Here is a 7,621-nt window from a genome sequence, read left to right on the forward strand (position 1 = left end):
TCTTTATGTCGTGAAGGAAACAAAGAGAATGAATAAACTTTTTCTCAACAGGTGGAAGGAAATTATGAGATTTGGAACGATGATCATGTCCATACTTCAAAAGTGGATGAAAAGAAAACAATTTCTTCCAATAAAAGTGAAGAGCTCTCTAAAGTTAAAGTTACATGTGATGAATTCTATAGATTTGTTTTTGACCCATGAGGTATTCAAGCTATAAATTCGAGGTCGAATTCTCTTGAAGAGGGAGAGTATGATGTGATCCTAAAATTCTCTCTCTTGAAAAAAATAATAAAGTCATTGTGGAATAAAAGAACCAAATTAATTTTGGTTTCAAAGTTTTATTTTCGTAGGTCATGATATGTCTGTCTTGTTTTGGCTATATCTGGAGTTCTGGATGTCCGTTTGAGGTGATCTTCAACTTGTTGGAAAGTTTACAAAATTCTCTACATTTCATCTGTTTGACTCAAGAGCAAAGTCGGAATATTTAATGGTGTAAAGTGAGTTGTAAGTTGAAAACGTAGTTAAAGTGTGTAAGCTTAAGAATTAAAGGTGGTGTTTGTGGAATTGTAACGTCTAGAAATAATAAGCCTTCACAAATCAATGTGCAAATGAATATATAACCTCCTCATGCATTGATTAGCCACCAACTTAGAGAGTCATTTTGTAACCTTTTATTTGCATTAATCAGCCACCAAAACATTATTGTAATTAGTGGTTGCATATTTACAATATATTTACTCTTCTTTGTGTAATTTAATTTTCACATAAATATGTATAATAGTTAAAATGTAATCCAATTTAACTAATATTAACTAGTTCTATATACAATTAAACTTTGTCCATTATTTCCGTCCTCTAACATTTATAAGTTACAACCTCTCTATACCGTGCGTGTCTTCTTAGGTAGGTGAATGCAGTTTAACCTCTCTAACTTTTAATACCAATTTTACTCTCCATAATGAATAGCTGCAAAATCCAGTATGAGAATAGACGGGAAACGAGGACATGCATCTTAAGAAAATTAAGGAAAGAAAAGTGAGTGAAAAGCTAATTAAGAAACCTGTTATGAACACTAACTGTTTAAGGTGGAAAACAAAAGTCAACAACATCATTTAATTGATCAAAAGAAACAACATTTCTCTAGGAATTTCAATCATCGGTCACCAAATCCTTTCTGAAGTGTGTCGTACATAAAAACCCGATCTGCAAGCACTGAAGTTGTATTTTACCTGTTGCACATTACCCTAGAAAAAGAATGCAGCGCGATGTCCCTGGTTCCCTATCTCACTATCTAGGCCACTCCTCCCCTACAATAATGAAGGCAAAAATTGAAGAACAAATTTTTGTTGAGAACATAATAGGAAAGAAATGAAGGATATAATAGAAACAATGCATAAATATAAAATCACTAAAGAATTGTTTATTGCAGTGAAACTGAAATCAAAAGAAAAATGCATGCACCATGGAACATTCAGGAAACCGCTATTGGTGGGGTGTTTCTTCATGATAGGAGAGCAATATTAAATACGTGCTTATAAATTACTGTAATTAGCAATATAAGAGATGTCCATTTGAGTTAGCAACAGGATCATAAGAAAGGATCAAGTATTCCATTGCAAAATTTAAACATGACGTACCAAAAAGTGATGGAGAAGTTAGAAGCAAACAGTGTCATTGAGGGGCCCTTCTCTGAACAATTGTTTAATAAATTGTGTAGAACTAAACCATTTAATTGTGAGAAATAGAATGGAAGCAATTGTTTTTTTATATGATTGTTTCTGCAACTATGAGAAAGAGAAACGTAGCAATTATGTTTTTGTGAGTGTGATTAGGGGGTAAGCCAGATTTTTTTCAAAGAAAAACACAGCAGTTATGTTTTGGTGTGTGATTAGTGGGTAAAGCAGATTTTTTTTTTAATAACGGCCATCAAATAAGGGCATTTGGGGATTTACAAAAAAAGGCTACACCACATAATAGTACTGCCTTTATTAATAGGTATAGATGAATAAAATAAAAGGCTTAGAAAGAGTATTAAAAATATAATATTCAACTTAAATGTTAAAGATAATTTGAGAGGAAATATTGTAATATTATTATGTAAATATATAATATTTAAATATAAAAATTAGATGCCTAAATTGAATGTCATGAAAAATTTTCAAAAATCAAGAGAGAATAAGACAATCAAATATTATTATTTTCTGCCTTATTATTATTTTTAACCATCATCTTACAGTACAAAGTCATAACTACAAAATTTTCAAATTAGAGAAAAAAAAAAAAAAAAAAATCAAACTAATGGGGTGCTAACCCAATAACAAAATGAAAACTAACCCATTGGGTTGGCCTGGTATTGACCTCTGCATCTACATTTTTTGCCCACACACTTTGGTATTTGAGGAAGTTGACACCTTTTATGTACACAATCTGCATCGTGAAAGCAACTCATTGTCCCTGTTGTAATGAAGAAAGAGAATAAGTTAATGTAACAAAAATACGATAAAATATCGTATACGGAGTAAAAAAGAAAATTTGAAAACGATAAAATGGCTTACCTTCAATATTGGTTGCAACAAGAATTGTTGAAAGAAAGATAATAATAACATAAACATACTTGACAATTTCTGCCATATTCACCCCCTTTTCGTATAAGAAATTTTTTATCACTAAATAATTTATAAAACACATGCTCTCCATAACTTAATTAAGTATATTTTAGCCTTTATGGAGATTCAAAAGTCATCCTAATATTATAATATTTATTAAATGTCTCTTAAGTATAATAATGTTTTATTTTTTGTAAGTCATCATACTTTGTAAAGAGTGGTGATACATGTACACCCATAGGTGGCATACACACTTAAACCTCCACATAAACATGTGACACGTGTCCTAGATCCCACAAACACTTTGTCTCTCTTCTCTTTCATCCATCTCTCCCCTCTAAAATATGTGGGGGTGTATGAGTGGTATGGAAATATGAGTGGTCTACCAATCATTTTTCTTTGTAAAAGGATCAAATAAAAATTGACCATCCATAAGAAATCATTTATTTATTTTTACTAAATTTCCATTATTTTATAATTTTTTTTATGTGAAAGGATAAAATCACAAAAGATGACTAATATTGTTTTAAAATAGATATATGTAGTAACTGAGTGTCTTCCAGACTGCTCAAAAGCATACTCTCAAAACCCAGGGTCAAAAAATATGGCCTAATTCACTTTGGAAGAATCACATTATACACACTCTTCCATCACAAGGAGATTTGTTCGCCATCTGTAACTATTAACCAACAACTCTTAGCCATATAAACTTGGAAAGCACCACCTTCACTATATAACATTGTACATTATATTTAACCATTAACCTTCTTCGTTTCTCAAACTCTAACTTCAGCGTCAAAGTGCTTGGAAGTACACCACCGCCTGTTGTTCCGACCATCTACCACAAAGCAAGCTCATAATACCGGATGTCGTTCTATTGACCAGGCCAGATCAGTGGCGCCGTCTGTAGGAAAAAGTTAACCTTTTTTTATTTAACAAAGAAAGAAAACTAAACATAAACCAATTATGGAAATAGTTATCCTTTTTTGTTCTTTTACAAAAGTAAATATAATGGTTAGAAGAAAGAGGATTTGACATGCGATCCTTTGAAAATTTTGACTGCTGCTTCTAAACCTTGAAAAGATGTTCAGATTTGATTATCTAAAATATGTATCAAAATGAAAGATATTGTATGATTGTGTTTTCTTATAGAATATACCCTCTAAAATTATGCACTCCTTATCTTTTTTCCCCTAGTCTACATGACCTTACAAGTTTTTGACAGCCTCTTTAGACTTTGGCTATATCACAGTCAACCATTATACCCTAAAGAGTATTAGTAAAGCTTGATAACCAATTACACAATTGTTTTGTGATCTTGATCTTTAACAATTATCAATTTTATCTTAAATTGACCTTTCTATATTTCTCTTCAAGTTCAACATGACCACACAAAGGTGAATTTGAACTTTTTATTCTAATTAGTTGAATCTTTTCACACTAAGGTAAATTTGAACTTTTCAAATACAATAAAAACTATGTTTCAAAGAACTATTAATTGTGAAGCTAATCTCAAGTTGAGATGAATCTTGTCTCTTTCAAGAAATATGTACTTTTTTGCTTCTAATCTTTTTCTTATCCAATCTTTTTATGAGAGATGTGTTGTTGAGAGGTGTGTTGTTGAGAGGTGTGTTGTTGTTTGAATGATGCTACACTTTGTAGAGCTTTAATATTTGTGAGAAATCAAGAAACATCGCATTAGAAACTAGCCATTATTTTGTCCTTTTGTGATTTGACTTATTAAACAAGAAAATTTTAAAAGTAGCTATTGTGCTTTGGTTCTCAACTTCTGATCTTCTTCTGCATTTGTTTATGTTTCTTTCATAATTCCTTTTGGAGTTTTATGAATTTCCCATTACGAAACCTATTTTAATCTGCTATTGATGTCTAACGTATTCTCCCTTATTCCAAATCTACCCCTCACATCTCAATATTCTATTTTAATATATATATATATATATATATATATATATATATATATATATATATATATATATATAATATTTCTATAACAAATAACAAATATATTTCTACCTCAAATAACAATTATATCTCTATAACAAATATATTTCTACACCAGATAACATATATATTTCTACACCACATAAAATATATATTTTTACACCAAATAACAAATATACTTCTACACCAGATAACATGTATATTTCTACACCAAATAACATATATATTATACTAATAAATACCAACATATAACATAACAAAATATTACTCATCAAAATGAATCAATTAAATTATAAAAAGACATCTAAACTCAATAAAATAAATAAATAATAAATAGGGCGTTACAAAGCATATTGTCAGATTGCATGATATTCCTTCCAATATTTTGTCAGATCATGATCCGAGATTTACTTCTATGTTTTGGGAGAGTTTACAAGTAGCTTTGGGAACCAAGTTGAGATTGAGTTCTGCTTATCATTCCCAGACTGATAGGCAGACAGAGAGGACTATTAAGAGTTTGGAAGATTTGCTAAGAGATGTGTTTTGGAACAAGGTTTCAGTTAGGTTGAATGTTTACTGTTGATTGAGTTTACTAACAACAACAGTTTTCATTCTAGTATCGGTATGACACCGTTTTTGGTTTTGTATGGACGGATGTGTAGGACGCCGTTGTGTTGGTATGTGTAAGGAGAAAGTGATTTGTTAGGACCGAAAGTGGTACAAGAGACTATGAAGAAAGTGAAGATGATCCAAGAGAAGATGTGAGTGTCTCAGAGTAGGCAGAAGAGTTATAATGATAAGAGGAGGAAAGATATTGAGTTTCAAGTGGGTGATCATGTGTTTTTTTAGAGTGAACCTTTTAACCAGTGCTGGTCGTGCTTTGAAGTGTCGGAAGTTGACACCACGTTTTGTTGGACCGTTTGAGATTGTTGAGAATGTTAGAGTTGTAACGTATTGAAGTTGAAGTAAATGTCACTAGAAGGGGGGTTGAATAGTGACCCTTTAAAAATTTCTCTGTACTCTTAGAAAGTTTGAGCTTTCAATACTTTGCTTGGAAAAAGATGATTAGTAAAACAATAAATATCAAAGCATAAAGTAAAGAGTAGAGTTTAAGAGAGATCACACAGAGAAGTTATCCTGGTTTCCCCAATATGGGTTAGTCCAGTCCCCACAGCTTTTGTGAGATTATCCACTAGTTCTTAGAAGTTTCTTCCTCCTCTTTGCAATGTGCAAAACAATATGTATTCTCTAAGCCTCACCAGGCTTACACTAACTCTCGAGCTCTCGCTGAGCTTGAGGCTAAAACAACTATGTATTCTCCAAGCCTCACCAGACTTACACCACTGATATTATTAGCTTCAGCAAGCTTACAGTATCACTCAAGTTTTTACAGGCTTGGTGATATACAATCAAAATGAGATTTGATTTTTGGATCTAATTACAACTTTCAAACTTAAGAGAATGAGAGATTGTAGTTTGTAATACTCTTAGAAGGATGATCCGAAAATCTGATTTGGTTCTGTAAGAGTATTTCTGATATTGAGATAGATTGATGAATTTATTGCTTGTATGTAGACTTGTGATTGTATTGGAAATTCATGCTTTCTTTGTAGAGAGAAAGCCTCTATTTATAGCCATCCTTCATCCTTCAATATCTGCAACTGTTCATTCCTGTGTAGACGCCCTTGTTGTTGATAGGAATTGCAAAACTGTCATTGTCCCATCTTTTGTACGTTGAGTTTTGAGCTTGCCAGCCTCGACCTCAACTTTTAACACTAAGATCTTGAGCTTGAGCTTGAGCTTGAAATGAACCAGGAGCGTGTGTGAACAGTAAAAAGTACATGAACAGTGAAAATATATTTTCTTTTTACTACTGTTTGTATCTTGTTTTACAAGATGCATCATTTGTCATTGTCCTTGCAAAGCTTTGTCTACAAGATACCATTTATAAATTATATTTGCATACTTGGTCACCAAGTCATTGTACTTTATGTCTTTTTGCTTGCTTGCTCATCAAGATACATAATAGGGCTTATGTCATCATGCTTATGTCATCATCCCTTTCTTTTCCAAATGATTAGCACATGATTGAAAGACAATTTTCCCTTGCATTTGTGCATGGTTTACTTTGTGAAGCTTTCTTGGATTAAATCATTTAATTACCCTTTAATAGTGAATACATATTCTTCTTGAGAGCTTGAAACTCCAATGATACATGGCTTTAACAATGTGTGAGAATTGGACTTTCCTATCCTTAATAAAATTCACTCAAGAGCACACATTAAATAACCAAATAACATTGTAATCTTAATTTTAATACAAGAGTTTGTTTATCATTGAAAAACAAGTTCAAAGGGATTTTTGCTTCAACAATCTCCCCCTTTTTTGATTTATGACAAACTTCTTGAAATTAAAATTGCATAAGGAGGTTTAGAATGAAAACTCCCCCTTAATTTATGCATCATATTAATTTTGGGGCTCCCCCTCAAATTATGCATTCAATATATAATGATATGATTATAAGATGGAAAGATTAAAAGCATAGAATCATTCATTTCATTAATCATAATATTTCATGATTACATTTGATTCATGAATATTTGCATAAGCATAATATTAAAATTTCAGAGGATCATTTAGCTACATACACCATGTTTAAGCTCAAAAAAGATCCGGGAAATTTCAAAAGATTAGACTAAAACAGTTGTTTATACAAGCACGAATTGCACACTGATTGCAATTTTTAGAAAGCAAGAAATAAAGACATAAAAACAGCAGCAGACACCAGATTTTTTCAAGACATATTCTCCCCCTATTGTCAGCAACCAAAAAGTAAGGGGGTGGTCAGAAGCTCAGCCTCAGCCTCAGGCTGGAGGAGGAACTTGATTAGAGGGCTCAGGCGCAGGGGCAGCAGTAGGAGCAGGAGCAGGAGCTGCAGATACTGGCAGGATGGGATAAACAATTTCTGGTAGAAAAGGAGCAGCGAGATTTGGGGCAACAGCGGGTAGAAATTCACTTAGTAACCAATTGTTCATAAAAGCTTGCCTATTTCC

The 7,621-nt window shown here is 32.2% G+C and overlaps 1 long non-coding RNA gene across 2 annotated transcripts; it reads right to left on the reverse strand.

The window, feature by feature from the left end:
* Positions 1 to 704: 704 nt before the first annotated feature.
* LOC120580534 (uncharacterized) lies at positions 705 to 2,682 on the reverse strand. 2 transcript variants are annotated; one of them, XR_005646267.1, is made up of 4 exons: positions 2,556 to 2,682; positions 2,335 to 2,454; positions 1,061 to 1,307; positions 705 to 966 (listed from the first exon to the last, which is right to left on the reverse strand). It is a non-coding gene; the product is annotated as an uncharacterized lncRNA (long non-coding RNA). The 2 variants fall into 2 exon arrangements; XR_005646266.1 differs by lacking the exon at positions 705 to 966 and having other exon boundaries at positions 1,037 to 1,307.
* Between the last annotated feature and the right edge of the window lie 4,939 nt (positions 2,683 to 7,621).

The sequence above is a fragment of the Medicago truncatula genome, chromosome 1 (assembly GCF_003473485.1).
Source record: "Medicago truncatula cultivar Jemalong A17 chromosome 1, MtrunA17r5.0-ANR, whole genome shotgun sequence".
NCBI lineage: Eukaryota > Viridiplantae > Streptophyta > Magnoliopsida > Fabales > Fabaceae > Medicago > Medicago truncatula.